General features: G+C 43.1%; 1 protein-coding gene across 7 annotated transcripts in view; it reads right to left on the bottom strand.

The window, feature by feature from the left end:
• The window catches only part of ELMO1 (engulfment and cell motility 1), a 559,155-nt gene that overhangs the window by 154,332 nt on the left and 381,874 nt on the right, over positions 1-22,949 (bottom strand). The gene's annotated exons all lie outside the window — the stretch shown is intronic.

Below are 22,949 nucleotides of genomic sequence, written 5' to 3'. Positions count from 1 at the left end.
CCCCAGGTACCCTCTCCTCACCCCTGCTCCCTGACTTCACCCTCATCCCCATCTAACAGCTCCAGAATGGACCTGACCAGGTCATCTTTCCTGTTAAGGGTTGAACTGTGCCCCCCAAAAAGATATATATTGAAATCATAACCTCCAGTACCTTGGAATGTGACCTGATTTGGAAATGGGGTCCTTACAGATGGAATTGGGCAAGTTCAAATGAGGTCATCCTGGAGCGGGATCAGCCTCTAATCCAGTGTGACTGACGTCCTTATAAGGAGGGAGGAGGAGACATAGCGAGAGTGGACGGCCGTGTGAGATGGAGGCAGAGATGGAGTACCACGCAGGTCAAGGAACGCCAAGGATTTCTGACCACTGCCAGATGCCAAGAGAGGCATGGCACAGTCTTTTGTACAGACTCAGAGGGCCCCTCCAATACCTTGATTTCAGATGTCTAGACTTCAAAGCTGTGAGGCAAGAAATTTCTGCTGTTTTAAGGCATACAAGGGTGGTACTTTGTTGCAGACCACTAGGAAAGTAGGCCGTCAGTGATGGTTAGGCTATTGTGGCAACTTGGCTAGGTAATTGTGCCCAGTTGTTTGGTCAAGCAAGCACTGGACTATCTGTAATAAAAAGGCATTTCTGGACTTTAGTCACCATTGACTTTACTGCAGTGGTAAATCATAGACAGCTGGTTATAATTACATCAGTCAGAGAGATTGCCGTCAGCAATGAGTGATGCTTAACCCAATCAGTTGAATCCTTTAAAAGGGCAAGTGATTCCAGCATCAAGAGAGAACTTCCCAGCTTGTCTTTGGACAGCCAAAGTCTCCCAGAACTCGTCAAGAACCTTCATTGGACATTCATTGGAGCCCTTGGTTGCAGCCTGCCTGCAGAACCTGGACTTGTGCATTCCCACGGCTGCATGAGAGACTCTTATAAAATCATATGCTATTGACAGATATCTCTTGTTGATTCTGTTTCCCTAGAGAACCCTGACTAATGCACTGTCTCTCACCGTTGTGAGGTCAGAAGTAGGGGCTCACCTCTAACTGGTCAAAAGTATCATTACTATCGGCTCACTTCAAATGCTTTATTTTATTCAAAAGACAGATTGATTTCTCTCAGCTATTTCTCTACTCATTTGGGCTGCCCAGGATATAGTTCTCTCTTATGTTTCTACATGATGCATTAAGAAAATATCTTGGTAAAATGTATATAAGATGAAATTTTCATTTTAACTATTTTATGTGTACAATTCATGGCATTACTTACATTCACAATGTTGTACAACCAGACCTGGTACATTTTAAGACCTAAACACTCAAAGAAACATTGTCAGGATAACTTTTATATCTCCTTTTCTGTGCAAGGGGCAATAACCATAATAATATTCCTTTGAAAAATCCCCCCACACAGACAGCTGTTTCTCTTTTCTTTACCCTTATAGTTAGATGGTTGTAAGTTGAATGTACAAAATCTGATATTTGGTCACTTTATCATTAGGTCCCGGGATGCAGAACTCTACATGACATGGTCTCACCATCTGCAGGAGGAGAAGGGCAATGGTAACAGGGAATGCACATGCAGTGAGTACACTGTGCCAGGCAGACACCTGGGATAGACACCACAAGGGTTCCCATTTTTCAAATGGAGAAATCAAGGCCTAAGACAAGTCAGTAATTTGCCTGTGGTCATCATCTAGGAAATGGAGGAATCAGGACTCAAACTCAAGACTCAGTGGAGTATCTCAAGCACTATACCATACCATCCTCAGAGTGCCCATCAGAGATAGGTGAGAACAGGCAGGACTTGCTCAGACAGCATCCTAAGACTGAGTTATGGAGTATAAGCATGAATACAAGCTTATTTCCCTGGCTTTATTATTTTTGTTTTCCCCATGAAAATGCCTAAAATATATGCCAAACCTACAAACACTGTGAAATCCGGAGACCAAATCAACAAAATGCCAACCAGTCTATACACAGATATCCAAACCACATGTTTTTCCTCGCTCTTCCACAGCACCCATCTCTGACCATGATTTGCATTCATAGGGTTGGAGGGTCAAGGTCTAAAAGTCTTTGGGGAGTGATGGACTTGACTGAATGGAATGCACTGACTTGAGAAGAACACAGGGGCCGGAATAGCAAGGGCCGATATGATGTATCTCTTGTAATACTGAGTCCCTTCAAAGGGAATATTGGTGAAATTCTGAAAGCTTATGATCTTTCCAGCTTAGATTTTCCAAATATACCATGGAAATGCATTCGAGAATTGCAGGCTGATAAAATATCATGCCAAAAGAAAAAGGAAAATGCCAAGATTCTCAGCTCAGCCTTGCCAAGCCTGTCCACTGGCAATATGGTGGCAAAAAGCTACTGAGCTATGGTAGGATATCCTTTAGAAGGAACTAATAGGCAAACAGCTTCTTCACCATTAGAAAAGGGGATGCTTCTGGATGATCATCACACCTTTTGTGGCTTTCAGATCTAATGAATAAGGAAACCTCTCCTAATTCTGAAACATGTTATCAATTTCACATGCAAGTAATTATACCTTTTTGAGGAAAACAGAGTTTGATAGTCTCAATCAGAGGACCAATTTTATAGTCATTTGCAGAGCTTAAATCTGTGACTCTCCATGTTTTATAAGTACGCCATGTTGGATGCCCTACACTCTGTTCTTTATGCTTACAGTCGCAGATTCACAGTACTCTGGCAGAACATTTTGGTTTCCTGGTACAAGAGGAATTATACTCTAACAGTACAGACGAAGCCAGGGACAAGGAAACGTGTGTTTGCGTGTGTGTGTGGGGGGGGGGGGAGGGGCTTCTGCTGAACAAGAGGGTAACCAAGAAAATCAATGAAGACAAGGAGGTCCATGTGATCAGGGAAGAAAAGGAAAATGCTAGAGTTTTAGGCAGTCAGTTCCAGGGAGGTCATACACTAAGAATCAAAACTTGAGTTTAGGAGAGGACTGCCACAAAGTAAGCAAATTATCAGTAACTGATGCCTGAAAATCTGGGCAACATGAAATCAGAATCTGGACAAATGGATAACTATGTGGATTTGCACAGCCAGAAGGGCATCTATATGAAGTCAAGGGCTTGGTGAACAAAGGCTTTGTGCTACATTTGTCGAGTGTGGGCAGTTCTGAGTCTATGCTCTGAGGATAGCTCTTGGGGGAGATGCTTGCATCTTGGATCCTTCATACTTGATGAAGCTCCACGTGGCTCATCCTACACATCAGTGACAGCTTGCTCAAGAGGACTTCTCTAATAACCCTTTCCAAAACAACAGCCCTGTTGCTCTCTATCCCTTTATCTTACTCGAATTTTCTTGCTACTATTTGCCGCTATGACATTATAAGCTCTCCTTTTCTCTTACACATGCACATGGAATTCTATCCTTCATGATGTTAGAAATTGTATTAGGTTTACTGTGGTATCCCTAGTGACCAGAACAAAGCCTAGAACATACTAACTCTCAACAGATATTTTATCAAAGAATGAACTGATGATTAGCAAATGAAGACTTAAGTGATCATCAAGGTCAGTGTCTTCAAAGAATACTCTAAGTTAGAGGGTGGAGGTTGAGCACCGGGAAGGCTGGGCTCCCGGCTCCACCAGAGCAAGCCCTGCGCTATATGTTGTACTTACCAGCACAGACATAGGAGGTTTTATTTGAACAAATGGCTTGAGGAGAAAAACACTACTCAAGTTTAAGACAAGATGAGAGATGATAAAACGGCAGGGCTGATCTCACTGCAGTCGACTGTCTGTTGTCTCTGAAATGAGTTACATCCCCTGTAACAACCTTTTATGTGCTTAATATCACTTGCTAGTTGAACAAATGAGAATGTTCTGAGAAATGGAAGGGAGCTTGAGGGGCTTGGAAGGGAGTCTGACAGGTTCACACAGGGCCACATAGAGAGCCATGGGGCGAGGGTGCCCCCAGGGCCAGGGGTTAGCCCTATGGAATGGTAGGCGGAGTCCTCTTTATACCCAGTTCTTTTTACACTGACCCTTAGGTAAAGAAGATGGCTTTATCAGAAGCCAGTCACATCACAACTGTGGGCCCAGATTATCAATGAAGTTAGCAGCAACCCATCACCTCTCTTGGAAAACCAACTCATTGTGTCCCTTCTCAGGACAAATCAGCACCACCATCCCAAGGTCAGGCATGTTTTCCTTACTCAGTCCTTCAATAGCAAGGGCTTGTGAGACCTGATGGCTTCCAGCTATTTTCTGTTATATGTCCAATTAAAATGTGAAATGTGAACCATGACCTCTAGGCAAATGATATTCCCACTTCTCACAAAGAAAGAGCTCGGCAACCTAATTTTTGTCGAAATTAAATTTAGGCAAAAATATGATTTTATTTTATTGCTCAGTACTTGCCTGCATCTTTAAGCTACTAATTGCAGGAAGGAGTTAATTTGACAATATGAATAAAAATTGGCCCCAACGGGCAATACCAATCGATTTGCATGTAAAAATGAAGCCTGTCCCCCACAGATCATCCCAAGGCAGATATGAAACATGGTTTCTAGAATGCACTGCCTACAATTCTCTCAACACAGACAAGCATGAGAATTGTGAAGCAAATATTTCAAATAATCACATATGTTCAGCCATGAATAAGTGGCTCTTGCTTATATATTTTTGGAGTCTTGTATATATTAGTCATCTCAGCTGTTCTGCACACATACTGAAAAATGTATTTCACCAGATGAAGTCCAGTTTGGAAGTAAGGGATTCGTCTCATTCCTTCCACTTATATTCAGGAAATGTCAACCATGTGTTTTCACATATCACCTCATGTTTCTTTCACGTCTTTGGAACCCATGAAGTCAGGCTTAATATCTTGGAAGTAATAAAGCTCCATTTATTAAATTTTCTTCTTATGTATTTCATTATATTTCATGCTTTCCCCAGGAGACTCTGTTCTGCTTGAGAACAGAGCTTCTGTGTTCTTCTAATGGTGAGTGTCTACTCACACGTGAAAGCTCTCCTTGTAAAGTCCTTCCTCCGTGTAATTCTTCCTTTGAATGATTTCCACATAATGCACGTGCTTTTGCTTTTGGACATGCCATATTATTTCATGATTATCTCTTTCCAGAGCTCTCTTCAGTATTGTGAACCCATTAGGGACAGATTTATCAATACAATGCCACAAATGCCACCTTAGATGTTTCTGACATTTTAGCCAAGATTACAAAATCTTATTATAAACCTTTACATTCAAAAGAAGTTATGAAAGCTCTCTGAGTACTTCTCTGACCTTCTACCTGACATTGTGGATAAAATTATGAGATGAGGATTTCTCTGTAACCATCCCAAGTGATTCATCCTAGGCTGTCTCCCTTCCTTTCTCCTCCCACTCCTGTGCTGCCCGGGTTCTGAGGAGGATGGTATGCTGGAGAGCACTCCCGAAACCCCCTCCCTCAGAACCCATTTTCCAAGCAGGGCGGGTGCTGGGACCTGCCCAGTCTATGCTCTGGCTCATTTTTTCCAAGGATGTCACATCTTTAATTCCCATCCAGTTAATACATCTTCCTTGACTCAAGTCTCAGCGGGCTGTTGATCTCAGTACCAATCGACCACAGGCTAAAGACGCTGGGCACTGGTGGCACTACCAGAGCTGGCCCAAACCTATGTGTTATTTCAAGGAAGAATAAACAAGTTGGAATGTACTATAACGTGGAGTGTCGAGGACCAAGGAATTCCCTCTGGACTGGCACCACTGATTAGACCATGCCTGGAGCTTGGTGGAAGTTCTGCAGTCCCACATTTAATGACTTTAAGAGTATATATGGGAAAGTGGATGTGGCTCAACTGATGGAGCGTCCATCTATCACATGGGAGGGTCCAGGGATCGATACCCAGGGCCTCCTGACCCACGTGGTGAGCTGGCCCACGCACAATGCTGATGCCCGCAAGGAGTGCTGTGTCATGCAGGGGCGCCCCCATGTGGGAGTGTCCCATGCACAAGGAGTGTGTCCATAAGGGGAGCTGCCCTGTGTGAGTGCAGCCTGCCCAGGAGTGGCGTCACACACACAGAGAGCTGACGCAGCAAGATGATGCAACAAAAAAGAGATGCAGTTTCCCAGTGCCACCAAGGGTGCAAGTGGACACAGAAGAACACACAGTGAGTGGACACAGAGAGCAGACAATGGCAGGGGGCAGAGGGAAGAGTATATATGTTCAGTGTAGAAAATGTGGAGCATTGAAGACATAATAAACCAGAAAAAAGTTACAACAGTGCTATGCAGATGAAACCATTGTTAAAATAACTCAAGCAGGGCCCATGAGCTGGGTCCTTTGAAAGATGGGCAGAATTTCAGCAAAAAGATGAAAGGTCCCCCTTGCTGAGGGAATACAGACCAGGACAGAGACCTGGAAGTTCATGGCATGCTCGGGGCGGGACCAGTATGGCTAATTACTGGTTAGTAGAGGGTAAGGTGCAACTGTAATAGGAATTAGGATGGGAAAAGTGGCTTGGGACAGAACACAGAGATCTTTTTTGCTGTAAGGAGAGTCAAAGGTTTTTGAGTAGGGATGTGTTATGAGAAGAGTTGTGTTCTAGAAGCATGTTTCTGGCAGCTGGGGGAAAGAGGAGTCGTGGGTAGACCAAGCTCAGGTTCGGGCGATCCGTTAAAGGAAGAATACACAGGCTGAGCAAGAGGGGAGGGCAGCAGGGTACGGGGTGGTCATGCAGGAAGGCAGGCGACTCCTCAGAGAGGACGGGTCAGTAGGATTTGGGAACCTAATAGGGAGGCGGCGCGAGGAAGCCAGGGATCACGCCAAGATTCCACGTCTAGGAAAGGGGTGGATTATAATGCGGCTCCTAGAGTTAGAGAGGAGAGAAGCAGCAGCCAGGGTAGAAGGCGATATAAATCACGAGTGGAGCTCTGGACATGCCGGGTTCGAGGCTGTCTGTGGACCGACCAGGAGGCTGGAGCTCAGGAGGGGAGGAGAGAGTGAGGGTGGCATCTGTCTGCACCAGGTGATGGTCCAAGATGTAAGACGGTGTGGGGGAGTGACGGGAGGGAAACAGAGGGCCTTGGGGATGGCCTGTACGTTGGGGGTCAGTGAGAGGCAGTGGCACAGATCCTGGGATCCCGGGAAGCACAGATGGGGATGCCAGGCAGTGCTTCAGGGCGGAGGAACAGGATGAGCGTTGGGGAGAGGCCTTCACTTGACAATCGGGGGGTTACTGTGGTCCTAAATAAAGCGATTTCAGTAGGCGGACGTGGGTGAGCATCAGACCACAGTGAGTGGAGGAGGTAGGGAAGTGGAGATTGCATTCTCTCCTGGAAAATTTGGCAGTGCAGGAAGGACAGAGATTGGATAATAACTTGAAAGACGAACAGGGATGAAAAAATATTTTTTTAAGGATAGGAGAGATTGTGGTATATTTTTAGGCTGAAAAGAAAAGATTGAGGGGAAAGAGGGAGAATGCAAATAAGCACGAAGGTGTTAGGGATAAAAGATTTATTTTTACAAATTTTTTAATGTCTATCTTCTTCATCAGAGCAGAGATTCATAACAATGTGACTTCTTTCCCGTCTTAAATTAGAACAACTCAACCACTCCTCTCCAACCCCACTTGCCTCCTGGAAATCATGTCTTTTGTGGCTAAAGAGGTTTTCAAGTATTCAAAATACATATAATTGCATCTTAGAGTCATATTTCTCTTCTTCAGCTTAGTTATATTTTTAGTTACTTTTTTCTGATCAAAAAACTATGTTGCTAGAAATGGAACTTTGCCAGTGATAATTATTTTATTTTTCCCTTTAATTTATATAGTTACAAAGATATAAATAGTACATCATGTATATATTTGATGTGTGTCTGCATGAGTGTGTGTGTGTATGTGTGAATATGTTTCCAAAGCTAAAATAAGACAGTTTTAAGGAGTGAATGGTCAACAGGAACAAGTGATGGAGAGGAAACAAATAAGACATGGATTTCAAAATGTCCATAGAAGCCATTCTTGAATTTGTCAAAACTAGCAGCATTTGTGGCTAGGATGGTTTTCAATATTGACTATAAATATTGGTGCTTTTTAGAGTCATCTTCCTCTTCTGTGGTTGCATTTTTGGTGAAGGTAGAAGACAAATTGAAGCAGAGTAATAAAAGAACGGGAAGGGAGAAGACAAGGTGGTAAATAGAGGCAACTATTTCAAGAAACCTGGCTTGGGGGTGGACATGGGGTTAAAAAGAGCTATTTACTGGTTCTTTCGAATGTGAGAGATTTGGATACGTTTCTTTGCTGGGGAGAGGCTATCACTGTGATGATATAAAGCTAGAAAGGATACACCATAGGACTGAGACTCAGGGCAGGTGAGGAGGGATAGATTCCAAAGCACAGCACAAGGAAGTTTCTTTAGACACCCTGCGGGCTCAGCTTCCCCCAAGAAGGAGGGTGGTGAGAACAGATGGAGGAGAAGGGCCCAGAGTCAGACAGTGAGGGAGAGACAGCGCGGGGGGAATCCACGGCTCCCTCGCCTCTTCTGGAGCACTGTCTAATCCTTCCTGTTGTTCTCCTCACTACTCCCAATAACCAAGCCTTATTCTGTGATCATTCTGTGCCAGCCACGGCCCAACCACGTTCCATATACATATGGACCCATACAGAATTGCTAATTCTGCAAACCAAAAACGGTTAAACATAGGCCAGCTCATACGGTTCAGCCTAATCTTAGCCCCTGTAATCCTCACAACTCTATTGAGATCTGTATGTTACAGATGAAGAAACAGAGGCACAGGGCAGGTAATTAACCTGCCAAATATCACCAGGAAGGAAATGAGGGGACCAGGGTTTGAACCCCACTCCTTGGGTCCAGCATCAATCCTCTTGGCTCTTAAATTTTATTCTGACCTATTGACTTCAAGTGATTACAGAATGAGGGTACACGGAAGAGAAATACAGTGAATTAATGAGCAAATTGATGGCATCAGAAGTCAACAGTGAATGTTGATGGGTCACTATATCAGACTCTACACAATGGGCAATTTTTAAATAAACTGTTGCCTTTGTGGGTCAAAAATCACAAAGGGGGTTGGGGGGCACGAGAAAGCCAAGGCTTCGCTGGTGATGGCTTCGTGTCTCCATTGTTTGCCAAATTTGTCTTAAAGCATTTGAGGACCTGAGCATTTATATGAAATTCTAGTACCTTGTATCCAAGAAACACAATATCTTTTACTCACAGTCTTAATTTGCTGGTACATGCCAAGTTTACTCTCATCAATCTGAAAAAATTCAAGAAGAACTATATATTCCAGACTGTCCAGCATTTGCTTAGTTAAGGACAAGGCTTGGGGGTAGGTATCCAGGATTGCCTGGTGCCCTTACCACAATAGAAACAAGGCAAGGGCAGCAGACGTAGCTTAATGGTTGAGTGCCTGCTTCCTGTGTACAAGGTCCTGGGTTTAATCCCCTTTACCTCCTAAATAAAACAAAACAAACAAACAAATGAACAGCAACAACAAAAAAAAGCCGAGCATTTTTTCCTAACACATGTTAACACAGGGCAAAAGCACCTCTCTATATACTCTTTATCAGGACAAACTCTTTTTAGATAAGAACAGTATCTCTCCTAAGGCAGGGTTCCTTATCTTTCCCTATTTCTCTTTTAAGAACACATAGAGGACAAGGGCTTTCGGACTGAATTCCATGCTTTGTGATTCACAAAATGGAAATCTGGCATTATAGGCCAGTGACATTTACTTCTGCGGCAGCTCAAGCGGCAAAAAGCCATATGCCACACACCTCGGCTCCAGCCAAGTCACGCAAACAGATATGCGAAAGAGAAATAAGAAAATGGGACCAGAAGAGTTCTGTGGAGTTGCTCGCCTCCAACACTCAAAACAAGTCATTGCTGTAGCAAGAAACAAGTCTTCCTACTCTTAAGACACTCTGGAGGCAGGCAATTTTTTTTTTTTCTAATTTGAGAAAACTTTGGGGACTCAAGGTAAAATACAAGACAATTTTTGGGAACTGCATGACTTGCTCGTGTTTGCCATTTAATATGCCTGCTACACAGGCACAGATTTCTTGAATGGGTTTTGGGTAAATACAAGCCACCTAAATGGGATGGCTGGCCAGAAGCCACATTTGTCCCCTGCATCAGGAGGTCTCCCAGCAGCCATCCCCTGAAAGAATAAGAGCGGTTATTGACAGTATTTTTCCCACTGGCCTGGAAAAAGGACTAGTGGTGAAATATAATGCTCCTCAAATGGCCAGGGTAGGTGCGTTAAGGATATGAGAAATGAGTGAAGGTGAAAAAAAAAAAAAAAAGAACGCTATATGTTAACTAGAGGCCACAAGCTCTGTAGAAAAGAGAAATGCAATTTTGCAACTTATCGAAGTCTTTGAGGCTTTCCATTAACCTTATACAAAGTTACTCATGTGGGGAAATAATTACTACTGCCATTTTTATTAAGAAACTAATGGCAAAATAATTTTATAACTTCCTCAAAGTGTTGGCATCAGCAAAGAGCTTCTGTATCTCAGTAAGGCCTGTTGGCATTTCGGGGCAAGACAAGTTTTTTATTCTGTCCCCCACACTGCAGAACACTTAGGATCTCCGGCCCCGGGAAGTACAGTGACCACCCTCTGTCAAAACGGTATAAATTAATTAGGCTTATGGCCAGGTAGACCATTTTAAATGAGGAGTGAATTAAAATTTTCTGGCAATTCATTCGTTCAACAGTCAACCTAAAGTAAATGAGCAGATAATAGTTTAAATCATCTGGAGGATATTAAGAAATGAAAGCTATGGTTCTTGCTTCCAATGATATATTGATGTAATTTAGAAAGATTTGTAGATAAACTACTCTACAGAAAGAAGATATTTTCCAAAAGTAAATGTAAATTCCATGCTGTGGGGGCAGAGGTGTAGGAACAATTCATTCTGAATGAAAGGGAGATGGTAAGTATTTCACTGAAGTGACACTTGTGCAAAATCTTAAAGGAAAAGTAGAACTTCGAAAGGCAGATGAGGGAAGACATTCCTGGCAGAAGGAATGGGCATGAGAAAAAGCCTGAGATAAGAAAGTGTTATGGCACCTACAAAGAGTGGTGGGTGGTTCGGGATGCATAAAGCCTAGAGCAAGAACAGAGAAAAGATTTTGGGGCAAAGTAGAAAAAGTTCTTCGGGCTAATTACAGAGCTATCTGAATACTATGCTCAGGCGATGAAACTTCATTAGACAGGCAACAGACAGCCACAGAAGGATTAAGAACAAGAATTACAGGGTCAGATCTATATTGGAGGATATTTGGAAAGTAGGGAGGTTTTAAATTGGGGAGTTGGTACAATAGCTATCGCCACACTAATGCTGTGTAACAAACCAGCCCAACAGTTAACAAGGTAATCTCAGAGTTGCGATGGCTCTGTTTCAGTCTGCTGTTCTATTATTCTGTGGGCTGATGGAGGGAGTTCTGCTCCTTGTGTCACAGCCTGGGAGCCACATTCACAGGCAGCAAATATCCAGTACAATTACTCATCATGATGATGGCAGACGTACAAAAGCCCAACTCAACCACATATGCAATAGTCTGGTCTATGCTTACATCACATCCATGAACATCTCACTGGCCAAAGCAAGTTCCCTATTTAAATTAAAAGTAAAATGGTGCAGGAAACACACTTCACTCACCATGAGGTCATGGCAAGGATGAGGATGTATACTACTACTGCTACAGGTTGGTGAAGAATTGCAACCACATTTGGGGTGAAAGAAGAGAAATATCTGAACCCAAGCAATGAGGAGAAAGCAAGGGACTCTGTAGTGATTGAAAGGACAGAACTTGGGCCAATGAGTAGTTTTAAAAAGAAGGATGAGCCCTTAATCTTCCAAACAGAAATTGAGCAGCCTGTCAGCTCCCCAAAGGTAGGAACCAGCCTACCTGGATAGAATTTAAAGTAGGTGGCTGGACAGTGATGCTATTAATTGAGTGTGGAAGACAAAAGGAAAACTGAGTTGGGCAGGGTAAATCGCCAGCTCTGATGAGTCCATGGTGTGTCAATGATGGAATGGGGCAGTGACACTGAGTACCTCTTAGACCCCGTGCACTGTGAACAGAGAAAACAAAAAGTGAGGTTCTGTTCTCAAGAAGCTGACAAGTAGGTGGACAACTGCAGGTCCTTGTGACAGTTCTAGGGTATGGGTGTCCAAGGGACAGCTAGGCAGCACAGAAAGGGCATCCAAGTGTGTTGTTACCAAACATGATAGCTGCAGGCTTGAGAAGTTTCCTGAGGAAGATGTTGGCCTGGTTTGGGGACTATTTAAGAAGACAGACTGCCCACATGCCTTCCTCCTGCAGAGTTTCACTAAGAACCTATTCTTTTTAATTTTACCAAACCTGCATGGGAAACAAGTAGACTCAACAAAAGAAGGAGGAGAGGCAGAAAGGGGAGAAGAAGAAACCAGAAGTTTAGGATTCTCCATCCCTCATTTTCAATTTTTAATGTAAAACTTTTCCCCTCTAACAATTGCCACAAGGAAAGCCAGAGAAACTGCTGTCAAAATAAGCCTTATCTTAGACCCTCCTTCTTGCTTCTCAACCTACATTCCAGCTTCTGACTCTCTCACCCAGTCTAGATCACTGATCTAGTACCAGGTGATCAAATGGGGATCGAAAGGGTAGACCAGTACTGAGTGTTGAATCAGTCCAGTGTCTTAGCTTCCTATGTGGCAAAATATATGTGGATAATCTCGACCCATAATTCATTGTTGCTCAGAAATAAAAGCACATTAAAAAAAATTTGAATAGGGATATAAGAAGAAAAAATTGGCAGTTGAAATACGCCCAGTCTGGGGAGTAGCTCACTGGTTGAGCACCTGCTTCCCATGTATTAGGTCCCAGGTTCAATTCCTGCTACTTCCTAAAAAAAAAAAATCTGATGCCCAGGCAGCACCTCTTACTAAAGACCCCAGGCATCATTACATTAACCCTGCCAGTGCGTTTTGCCTTGCAATATATGATAAGCTATCCCCCCAGTGTACCTGATTTAGACTCATTTATACTTTTCTAATACACGGCTCTTATGCCCCTTTTATATGAACCTAAAATTAGCACTATACCATTAAATATGTGTCCCAGAGACTTAAATCTTCTGGTTGTCCATATGCCGGCTGAGCCCTGAATCTCAGCACCTACCCTCCAATTCACCCGGACGACTAACCAAAGAATTATAATGGACAAGGCCCATCCCTCCAAACAGAGAGAATCTACAACTGCTAGCAAAGCAGTTCCATCCTTCTGCCCTGTGGGAGCTAAGCCCCCTCTCAATCGGAAGCAGAGTGGGCATCACCATTCCAAAATCCTCAAGGCTGAAAAATGAACAAACATAAGGGAGGAATGCAACTATGGACTAAAGTGGACATTATTATTCTAGTAATCAAAGAACTTGTAACAATGATATAAAGGCTGTGGTCACCAGAGGTTCTGAGGGAAGGGAAAGGGAAGAATAGGTATAACAGGGGGCATTTTGGGACGTTGGCATTGTTCTGCATGACATTGCAATGACAGATAGAGGTCATTATATAATTTGTCAAAATCTATGAAATTGTAAGGTGCAAAGTATAAAAACCATAATATAAACTATAGTCCATGGTTAATATTAAGCAATGCTTCAATATGTGTTCATCAATTGTAACAAATGTACTATACTAATGATGTTATTAATGGGCAAAAGTTTGGGAGGGGGTAGGGGTAGGGTATATGGGAATCCCCTATATTTTCGATGTAATATTTATGTGACTGAAAGCTTCTTTAAAAATAAAGTAATAAAAAAATATGCCCAGCTGAATAATTGAATATATGTATTTTAACCCCTGACCTCCTAGATCTGGTATATCTGCAGAGGATATTTGGAAATCAAGCTTGGGGCCACCTGAATTCTCCCTGCTCTTGTTTCAGAGTCTTAGCCAATGACTTCCGGCCCTCCCCTCTCACTAATTCCTTATCTCTTCTTATCTAGGGCCCTCTTTGCCTTCTATCCCCCAACCCACCCTGACACCTGGTATCCTCAGGAGACAAGTGGGAACACCTAAATGACAGCATCCATATACTCCTCTGCTCTACCTTAGAAGTGTGTTCTCAACCTCCCAGTTGACATAATTTATTCTGCAATTAGAGCATAAATATTTTCTTTTAAATCAAGGAGGACTGGTATATCGTGAGCGATTCCCACCTAATGGTACCCTTCTTGGCTGTCCAACTCTTAATTCCTACCTGCCCTTTAATTTAAAATGCCTAAATCTCATTAAACCTTACTTTAAATGAAGGTAATTTCCTTTTAATTGGATGTACACTAATAAAATGGTTTCCGTGTCATGATCAAATCCCTCACATAATCCACCATGGAATATACAATTCAGGTCATAAGAACCAATTAGCAATTCATACAGAGCCCCCAAAGTGTAGTTAATAAAAGGAAAAGAAGTTTCAGAAGCCACTGTGTGTGCGGAGCTGTTAACTTATTCTGTAGCTCAGGGACGGTCTGAAATTGAACCATGCGACTGACATATCTCACAGCTGTCCAGCGGAACACATCAATTATTTTCTTCTCATAATTGGCAAGTCTCAATTTAGCACATGTCACCCTTGCAAAGAGTTTGCGCTGGCTCTGGAAATACTTCAGAAATAAGAAGGACATTATGCCAGACCTTGAACAAAAGGAACTCCCAAGTTGTCTATTTACTATTGCCAGGCTTATTTAAAATTACTCATGAGAGTCCCTTGTGGTAAATATGATTTTAATAAGTGCTCCTGGTAAGGGGATCAAGACTAACAAGCAAAGCCTGTTAGTCTTTTCAGCCAACTAACTGTTGGCTTTTAAGCAGTTACCCTGTAAACAAACTTTAAAACAGTTTAGACTTTTTAATGGAAATTACCTATACAGGGTCAACCAGCTGCAATTCTTTCTGGGAGATGCTGATCCTCACATGCTTCCCCTTTATGAGTTGACAAGGCCAGGGCTGTTAATGCAGAGGGGAGGGAGATGTGGAGGACCCACCAGCATGACCCCAGGAGAGTCCCCGGAAATGGTCTGGTGAGCAAAGCCCCTTGAACCACTTTATGACCTTCACTGTGTTTCTCAGTGGACCAGGCCTCGTGCAGTGGAGGTGCTAGGGCAGCCCTCAGGTCAAGGTCCTATAAAATGAATCACTGAATCAAAGGGAGGAGCTTGTCCACGTTTCCTGACAATACTTGTCCTCATCGTTGCCATGCACATCCTTCCACCTGTTCAGAGCCTATGGCAGCTTATATTATTTATGAATTCCAAAAGGAGATATTGATTATGTTTGTAAACTGGTCTGTTCCTCTGGGCATGAGACCCTTTGGCTGTATTAGATTCAGCTGAGATGTCTGATTAAATTATGTTAAGATTAGGGCTCTGACTCAACCACCTCATTAGAACATGACTCAGCATTGAGTCCTGGCCCCTTGGGCTGATAGACTCTCACATGGAAGTAGACACACAGAAGCCAATAAGCAGGAAGAGAGAGTGCTCCATAGGGAAACATTTCTCTCTGGGAAGAGAGAGAAGCCTGATAGTTTATAGCCGACCCTGTGAAAAGAACAGAGCATATGAGCCAGAAAGAAAAGAGCCCCTGGGGAGAGTATGAGCCCTAAGCCAGTCTATAGCTGAGATCAGAAGAAGCTGTGATCACGGAGCCTTAAGAGGAAGAAGGAAGGTTGAACCCTCACAGATGTTGGCAGCCACCTTGAGTCAAACACATGGCAACAGGCTTTGAATGAGGAAGTACCTCTTATGGCACCTGGAGCTGGACTCTTTAGGGCCCTGTGACTGTAAGCTTCTACCCCAAATAAATACCTTTTAAAAAGCCAACAGAGTTCTGGCACTTTGCCTCAGCACCCCTTTGGCTGACTAACACAGAGGCATATGAAGCTGAGATGGTCCTGTGTTCCCAGCCTACTGGCTCTGTGTTATCGGTGATGGGGCGCTTGCTCCGGGCCCGCACTGAGCCAAGCAGTTTACGTACTTAACACCGTGCAGAGCTCAGAGCCATCCCAGCCACAGGTCCTCTTCCCAGCGCCATCTCACAGAGGGAGGATCTGAAGCTTGGCAGGGCTGAATCCCTTTCACAAGGATCCCCAGCTGGGGTAGGAAGGTGGGAGGGGGTTTTGTCAACCACCTCTTGAGCCTCTAGAGATTCGGTCCAGACCCCTGCATCACCTGCAGTCCCTTGAGGGTAGGGCGGGAAGGAGTGTCCATCACCCCTAGGAACCCCTACACTAGAGGGCTTCTACCTCACTCAGGGATTTGTCCCCCACCATGGTCAAAACCCCCTTCTGCCACCAAACCCAAGTTCAAGTATTCCCACACAGACGTGTGAGAAACCTGGGTTGATAGATATTTGAAAAACTACCTTGGGAAATCAAAGCAGCTCGATTATACTGTGCAACTAAGTGCAAATTGGTGCCAATTTAGGTTTTGTCTTTTGAGACTAGCACCTCTCATTTGTATAGGGCAATTTACAAAGCAAACCTTTGAGAGCCTAATCCTTGCAGTGATTCTGGCAAATACTATTTTTATTATTATGGCCACTCCCAGTTTACAGATGAGAATCGACTTGGTGGGTTGCAGGATGAGCTCAAGGTCACACTGCCGGTGGGTGGCCCAGCTGGGGCTGCCACCAGGCTCTTGCTGACTCTCAGCTTTGATTCCTTCCTCCACGCCACATACTCTCAGGGGGGCTTGGAGGACAGGGTGGAAATTGGTTCTTGTGGGCCAAAAAAAAAAAATCTTACTTTTTACGTAGAAAGCACAGACATACATATATTACACAAACAGACATATAATATATCTGTGGTATTAAAATTTCAGGGGGAGGGTGACTGGGGGGAAAATATATTAAAAAAATCTCCTTATGGGGTGATAATGAAAAAGAGGGTGAGAGATACTGTTCTTCACCAGTTTCCTCCCTGCCTTGGCCAGGCATATGGTATTTATAATACTTTTCTTTCCAGAAAATACATACGCTGGGGTCTCTTTAAGCATGTGCCCTTTTTGAACAAATAAGTTCAAAGTCCGCTCTATTTCTTAGTCTTCCTATGGTCCCCAGGTAGCATAATTGATACTGACGAGGCCCCACGGGAGACCTTGGTTACTTGTCAAACAGAAAGTGTCAAATCACATACAAAAGGTAACACCACCTTAAATGAGGAGCTGCAAAGCAATAATTAAAACTCACACATGCACACACACATACACTAAATCATTTGCTACCCATCCAATGGGAAATATCAATGGAAAAAAATAGATCTATCCATATAATGCATTTGCTTCTAGAGGAGGTTCAATCTGTTGTGTGCCAAACCTAAAGAACCTTTGTGAAGTGTGAGAAGCCATTTGAACAAAATACTTGTCAGTGGCCTAGACAGCTGAAAAAAAAGGATAACCTCATTGCACATTAGGGTCCTTTAAAAGACGTCTCCTCTACTTAAATATTCACGTTTCAATTAAAACCTACATCTACTTTATTAGCCACATCAGGCCTGGTTCAGATCAATAACCACAGCCTGCGATGGAATTCTAATGAGGGTAAACAGCGCCGAGTTCCTCCCAGCTTCCCCTGGGCACCACGCACAAAGCTTCCTTTCACAACTTGCTCCAAGATATTTTACAGTCACCTGCCTCATGCAGATGAGGAGGCTCATGTTTATTCATGATGCGAGTTACAGACCACCTTTCATTCCCTAGGCCAGCTCTGCGAAGCAACAGTGACAGAGCGCCACCTGCACCCCTATGGAGTTGAGCTGACCGAGCAAGGGGACTCCTGAATATATAATTGCCCCCTGAAAAGGATGCACAGAAAGTCTGTAAGCTGTAAGCAGTGTAGTTCACTTTCTTATTCAACGCACTCCCTGCACTGAAGCTTTCAAACAAAATCCCTTTTCTATGCCATACCATAAGCATCCATTAAATGTGACTAGTTAGTGGTTATTTTCTACGGGTAATCTTCCAGGGCACTTCTCAGGAGGTTTCTGGATGCGCTGCACTCTCTGTCTTCCAAATGCAGACGCTTCTCCACATCTTAGATGAGGCTCATAGCCTAGCAGGGGGCAGCTGCAAATTTGGGTTCTCTCTGCGTGCTGTCTCTGACATTTTAGGGGCTGGTTCCTTGTCTGCAATCCTGAGATTCCAACATCTATCATGTGTGCTTTGCTTACTGTGCTGCTGGTTTTAAAACGGTACTTTTACTCAAAAGTGGCTCTATTTTTCAACTCATTAGTTTCTTCCATTTTGGTAATTGGAAAGCATGGCGGTCAATTTGATCTTCATTTTAAATGTCGATTTTGATATCATTTAAGGTAGTGCCATGATATGAATCCATGTTTAAATCATATTAGAAAGGGTTCGGTCCTCACTGGAGAGGTATGGGCAAGTAGGGCATTGCTTGCTTGTTGGGGAGGCCTTACTTCTCACCAGCTGCTAAGTTCATGAGAATTGTGGGGCCTGCTGGTTTTTAGACTGCTACATGACAAGTCACAGAAAAAACTAAGGTACCTAATACACTTGTTCAGAGTGATCCTGCCAAAATCCACAAAAAATTCACATTAAAGCTGATTTCTGCCAAAGTTAAGTGGGTTATTAATTCAGTTCAGGAGTTAATTTGGAGTTTATAGATAGCTTCACTTTTCTTTTTTAACATAATGGCCAAAAATTTCTTCTTCTGAAAGAAGCAATTTATTTTTTTCTTGTTGACAGGACTTATCTTATTCAATACAAAGACAAGAAACAAAAACAAAACTCTTAATAACTGCATATCACATTTTATTTCCTCAAAGCATATTTACAGTTATTATTTCAATTCAATGTACTATCACACTGCCATAGGAGAGCACGGTTGGATTGTGGTATTCTTGGTATTTGTGTTTTTAGTTATTGTTTAAAATTTTTAGGCAAGGAACTCCTGAGTGGCAGAACCAGAATTAGAATTGGGGTAACATGACTTACGGACCAGTGGACACTCTACCTCATCAATGCATGTAATTTGAACTAATTGGTGGTATCTGTTGTTTCTGCCAACTAATGATCACAATTACCTGTTAGTGATCAAATCTGCCTTTATGAAAATATTCATTGACAGCGTTTGCAGTATATTGGAATTACCTGGGGGGCTTTATAAAGCACAATTCCTGGTCTGACCCCAATAGGTTCTGATTGGATTGGTCTGCAGTGCAACAGGACACTGGGATAATAGAGTTTTCCAAAACAGCCTAGGTGATTCTAATATGCAGCCACAGTCAAGGAGTACTGCTACATACAGATAGATATTTTGATGTGGATCTTCTGCTAGAAATTTTAAAAGAAAAACAGTCAGCCTCACAAGCTTTAGATGAGATTCCCATACCTAAAATATCCCAATCACTTGCATCCTTTTTCCTATACTGCTCAAAAAATGAGGGCTTCAATGAAATGATTATGTGTCCACTTGGCGTGCCAAGGTATCCAGCTGTCATTTAGCCCTTCCATAATACCCATGAAAATGAATAATGCATGCTCTAAAATACTGGTAATAAAAGGCAAAAATGTAGAATACAAATTCAATGACCTGAATCAATGGATTAATCTGCAGAGACTGCGATATCGAGAAACCGAAAGAAGGTATTTTTCAAAGCATAAATATTTTAATCACTCTCTAATTCTACTTCTCTTATATAAATAAAAAGAAACATTCTATCTGCTGCTTCCCAAGTCTGAAGGAGCAGGAAGACAGCTGTTTCTCCAAATACTCACTTGCAGTAGTGGCATTAACTAGAAATCTACAAACCTGGGGTCCTAAACCAGACAGATTGTAGAAGCCATTCTGGTCTCTGCTCGAAAATGGTTTACTTTGTTGGACAAATTAAAATTTCAAATTGGGAGAGACAACGCTTCTACAATGATGAGACAGCCAAGGCAGAGAGTTGAGCCCTTCTTTCAAACCCCAGGGAATCAGGGTCCACAACTAAATCCACCTTTCAAGCTTTCATTCAGGTGAGAGCCAAGAAAGTTCAGGAAGTAGGTTCAGTAGAAATTCTCTCTTATGCTGGGTTCTTTTAAGATATTTCTGAATCCAAGTTTGTGCAATGTTAGAAAGCAAGAAAAACATGAAATCTATCTGTACTCCAAACCCACATTTATCCCTTAATTCAATGTCCTCAGCTACCAAGTGAAAAACATGAATAAAAGTAGATGGATTTAACTTTTAGCTTTTCTCTCTTCTCCAGTTTATTATCAGGTGAAGTCATGCCAGGGCTAAAGGGCAGGCAGCAGGCAATCAAACAGACTAGTCTTGAAATTGAGCTAGAGGCCCTCACACAGGGGCTTTCTCTTTTAAAGATGGATACAGGCAGAACAGAGGACAAAATAAAGGGACATGATTACATTTGTATTTGAATAACCACTGGCACAATACTATGTCTTGGTATTATGCCCACCAATGAAAAGCAAAAATAAAAGAAGCGAGTCTTTCTCCATGATTCATTAATTTAAAATGCTGACTCAGGGGAGCAGATAAGACTCAAGGAGTTGAGGACCCACCGCCCACATGGGAGGTCCCAGGTTCTGTTCCTGGTGCCTCCTAAAGAAAAAGAAACAAAGAGCAGACAACAAGCAAAAAACAGTGAGCGGATGGGTGCATATAATGAGCAAACAGAGAAGGGAGCCATCTTGGGGGCGGGGGGATAAATAAAATGCTGAATCAAGGAGAAATTGTGTTAGGTGGAGCCATGGTCCTCCAAAGATGTCCATGTCCTAGTCCCCAAAACCCATGAATATGGTACCTTACCTGGCAAGGTAAGGTAGCACGCAGAATTAATGAATTAATCAACTGAGTTAAAGCAAGGGAGATTAACTTGGATTATCCACATGGGCCCAATGTAATAACAAGCGTCCTAAGATTGGATGACTGAGGCAGAAGAGAAGGTTAGAGGGAATGAGATGTGATCTGAGAAGGCCCAGACCTGTAGGTGCTGGCTTTGAAGATGGAAAAAAGGGGTCACGGGCCAAGGAATGTAGATGATCTCTAGAAGCTGGCAAAGGCAAGGCAACAGGTTCTCTCCTGGCATCTCAAGAAAGGAACACAGCCCTGCTAACATCTTGACTCTAGCCTAGAGAGACCTGTTTTGGACTTCTGAATTCAGAACTGTAAGATAAGAAACTTGTATTGTCTAGGTTACTAGGTTCGTGGCAATTTGTTACAGCAGTAATACAAGAACTAATGCACATGTGATTAAAGTACATATAATGATATACTTTCTGGTTACAAAAGTAAGTTATGTGTGCTACTAAAGAAAGCAAATGGCAAAAAATATTTAATGCAGAAAATTCAGGTTTCTTGTCATTCCCATCCTCTGCCCTCCTCTGATATCCACTCTTGACTAACGAGAATCTGAACTTGGCGTAGGACTCTTCATTTCTCAGGCCTCCAGCTGCCGGTCCATAGCCATAGGCAGCCATCACTACTTGGCAGCACCTGTGTGCATATTACAGGTATCAGTCTGTAGACGAGGCAGAAAGAGGCCAACAGAAAGAAAACTGGCTCTTGGATCTTGCAAAAAGAGAGTTTTGTAGCCATGTATGTTAACTGCGACAAAAAGTTTCAGAATGATACTTTGGGGAGCTTACTGTCCGCTGGCAGCATGTCCCCTTGAGCAAACAGAATACCATCACCATCCGCCTGAGCACACTGCCGTGATGAACCCCAGGAACCCGACTGAGATCTGATCCCCCCTCCTGCAGCCATGTCCATCTCCTGCAGCCATTCCCAGCTCCTCCAGCTTGCCCACCTCTTGCAGCCATGCCCACCTCCTCCAGCCTGCTGCCTTAGCCTTCCTTTGCTAACAAATCATTTTTGTTTGGGATTTAATGCAGTGAATTGTACCTTCTATAGATGTGAATATTTGAGTGCACATCTCCTTGAGCAAGTCCCCTGCAGAACTTAGATAATGTTCTTCCATATACCAAATTTGTGCATCCACCATCAACAATAAAAATTGCATTATTACCATTTACAAACATGCAGATTTCCCCAATTCAGGAGAAGCAGGCTGAATGAAATCCCCTCAGAAAGCAGGCAGCTAATGCACACACGGCCCCAGTGAGGTCTCATTCTTCTGGAAGGATAGGTGTCCCATACCCATCAAAGCTGAGGACCAATGGTTTTTCTACTGCAGGGCATGGAGAGTTGACTCGATCCAGAGGTAAAGTGCTGATAGCCATCTCAGAGACTCTGGATTTCACTCTCATCTTTTTCGGCTTGATGGTCACAAAAGCCTCCCTGTTCCTTCTTCACCATCTCTCAGAGATGACTTGCCCCTGAACTACAAAGTTCTCATAACCAAGTGAGTATACTTAAGAGGCTGCAGGGATAATCACAAGGATTCTGTCACATGGGGAATCAATGAGCTGCTTTCCTCTACTTCTCTTCTTGAATCCTGTCCCCCTAAGGTACAGCTGCTCAGGCACTTGGCAGCTCTAGCTTGTAGCTTTCAGGTCAGTATTCTTTATGGAGGACATTCTTGGGAGCCTATTTCAGTGAATTAAACCAATGGCCCAAGATGCAAAGTCAAGATCATCGGCATGACTGAGACAGAGTGGCATGCATCTTCTATCACTGCATGTCAGACCATTGTGCTGATAGAAACAGTCAGGTTAGAACCTGATGGAGGCTTGGGGAAGAGTAACAGTTCTCTTTCCTGGTTTTCTTTCTTTTCAACCAGTATTGGTTTAAGATGCCAGAAACTAGAACAGGGTGGAAAAGAAGGCTGGAAGGTGAATTCAGAGAAAAGGTGACAGGGAGGCAAAGACCAACAAGGATAGCAAGGAATTCAGGCAGCAAGCACAGCTCCGTGATGTCCCTGCAGGGTGGCTGTGAGGACAGACTTGTGGACTGGACAGAGGGTAGAGTTCAGAAACATGACACCC

Source organism: Dasypus novemcinctus, chromosome 5 (assembly GCF_030445035.2).
Source record: "Dasypus novemcinctus isolate mDasNov1 chromosome 5, mDasNov1.1.hap2, whole genome shotgun sequence".
Classification (NCBI taxonomy): domain Eukaryota; kingdom Metazoa; phylum Chordata; class Mammalia; order Cingulata; family Dasypodidae; genus Dasypus; species Dasypus novemcinctus.
This window is presented reverse-complemented; position numbering and strand designations above follow the sequence as displayed.